The sequence below is a fragment of the Pimephales promelas genome, chromosome 2, assembly GCF_988280905.1.
Source record: "Pimephales promelas chromosome 2, fPimPro1.hap1.1, whole genome shotgun sequence".
Lineage (NCBI taxonomy): Eukaryota > Metazoa > Chordata > Actinopteri > Cypriniformes > Leuciscidae > Pimephales > Pimephales promelas.
Window position 1 is genome coordinate 41,521,307 of NC_142770.1, and position 2,552 is coordinate 41,523,858.

The window sequence follows — 2,552 nt, forward strand, 5'->3', positions numbered from 1 at the left end:
ACTCTATGCCCTATATACTAGCGTTATACTAGCGTTATAGGCTAAACTGTTTTTAGAGATAAAATTATTTACATTCGGCAATCATGAAAACAAATCTCAGATAACGGTTGACTAGGTAGCAATGTGTAATTAGACTTAAGGTTCATTTAGCGCCGGAGTTGTCCTTTAAAGTCTCTTCCGCATTTCTCAAAGCTGTAATAGCTTAGCTGAGCTGTAATAGCAAAGCTGTAAATTATGTCATTCTCTGCGCGAATGACATAATCTGTGACGCTCTCATTGACAGCTTTCTGAAGAGATGTAAGCTCTGTGTATAAGCTGATCACTCGTGGTTTCCCTGTACCAGCATGTGTGTTCTCTCAGAATCTTTAACGCCTTTCTTCCATCATCCGCTGCATCTCTCATCACAAGGGAAAGGCTTTTATCATCCAACAGCTGAATCAGTTCTGCATACGCGTCCTCATTTTTCTCCGCGTATTCTTCTTCCTCGTCATCATCAGGTTCACTCAGTATGGTGCTCTTTAAACCGAGCTGACGCAGGTGCGCCAGAAACTTAGTTTCCCACAGTTCATAATTTTTCTCATCCCCGTCAAAACATAAACGGTTCCACCGGCTTCCAAACTCCTTCCTGCCCAGCTAGGATTTTTTTGTTCTAAAAATGTTCTGAGAACATTACCATGCAGTGTTCTAATAATGTTTTCAGCGGGTAGTTTTCTTTTGGTTCCTAAAATGTTCTCTTAAAAGTTCTAATAACATTCTCTAAAAACATTCTAAATATGTTAAATGCTAACATTGTTAGAACATTATTCCCTGACGTTCTTATATCATTTTCAGCGGGTAGTTTTCTTTTTGTTCCCAGAATGTTCTCTTAAAAGATGGCATAACATTCTCTAAGAACACTCTGAAAATGTTTTGTGATGACCTTCTATAAAGGTTTAATCATAACATTTTTAAAACATTATCCCCTAACTTTCTTATAAAGTTTTTAGCGGAAGTTTATTTTTGTTCCCAAAATGTTCTCTTAAAACCCCTCAAAAATTATTAGCTATAACATTGTTAAAGCATAAAATTTTATTAATCTCAAAACTAAAACTTTAAAATCTAACAGGTTTATAAATGGCATCCATAAATTATTAGAAGTTCTGCGTACAGTAAATGCCCAACATTACATGAAGAACTCAGTAAAGTCACTCATGAGTCTTGACTCCGGTGTTTGCTCAGAGCACTCATCATCAGTCTTTGCTTGTTTTGGTTCTTGCAGAAAAATAATCCAGGAATCTGTATTAATAGTGTTCTACTATTCTCTCTTCTAGTTGTCCAGCTGCTCCCCCAGTTAGCAGCATTGAGCTCTGTTCTCTGTGTGCACGGTAGAGTTTTTCCTCATAGCCTAAAAAAGAAGATCATGCAAAAGCGTAAACATAAAGAATACACATACATTAAGATCACAAGCAATATTGACATTGAAAACTTTCACAATTAGCCAGCCTAATTAGCAATCAGAAATTATGTAAAGACTAATTTATTGAAAGTATAAATATGATAAATTATGAGTATCTTTTTTGTTTCTGTAATTTAAAACATACTTAATCCATGTATCCAATATCTTAATCCAATAAAGTTTTAAAAATGGATATTTTTCTTACACAAATGCTTCACTTTAAAAGGGCTTTATAACCCCGCCAGAGTCATGGGGTGGATTACTTTTATCATAAATGGATGCGCCTTGATAGACGGCCATTCACTGCCATTCTAAAAGTCAGAAGAGTCAGGACATTTTTTAAAATATAACTCAGATAGTATTCATCTGAAAGAAGAATGTTATATACACCTAGGAAGCCTTGAGAAACGCTCTTTCCAATTCATTAACGTTAACCTCTAACGTTATATGAATTACTGAAATATTATTAACTTTTACTTTCAAAAGACATTAAGATCACTTTTAAGTAAAAATACAGTATTCGTATGCATAGAACACAATACCGGTATTATAGTAGGCTATACCTTGGTTGTAAATGGAGACTTTATTGTGTCATCGGTAAGTTAATCATCTTGAAACAGTCCGTTTGGAGTCTGCATTAAAACAAATCTAGCTGTTATTCAAAAGTAGCATACATACACTCAGATTATTGCGACTGTCATACAATTCTAAGAAAGTAGAAAGTTAGGTCTAATACTGAAAGACATCAAGGATAAGAGAAAGCTATGTAAACTGAAAAAATACACACAAAATTTACAGTTGTGAAAGAGTTCCGTTGACCAGGGGCTCGTTCTTCGTACGTCGCTATAGCTTTAAAATAAGTTTTAGATTCATGCTTTAATAATGATATTTTTATTCAAGTAGGTTATAATTCTAATTTATGTTTGTAAATATATGACTTGATGCGTTTTAACGGGCATGCGCGTGAAGTTGAGTTGCCATGGAAACGGAGGGTCACCAGTGCAGACAGCAAAACTCCGACTCTCCCTGTTTTCACTGCTTTCAGGTGAGTTTAGTCTCTAAAATCACACAAATAATACACACGACTGTTCTTGACACTTCTCTTAATTTTAACTGG

At 35.0% G+C, this 2,552-nt stretch overlaps 1 long non-coding RNA gene across 1 annotated transcript; it reads right to left on the minus strand.

Moving 5' to 3' along the window:
- Window positions 1–1,711: 1,711 nt before the first annotated feature.
- LOC148997426 (uncharacterized) lies at window positions 1,712–2,258 on the minus strand. The gene is made up of 3 exons (XR_016147355.1): window positions 2,232–2,258; window positions 1,999–2,067; window positions 1,712–1,746 (listed from the first exon to the last, which is right to left on the minus strand). It is a non-coding gene; the product is annotated as an uncharacterized LOC148997426 (long non-coding RNA).
- Window positions 2,259–2,552: the final 294 nt, after the last annotated feature.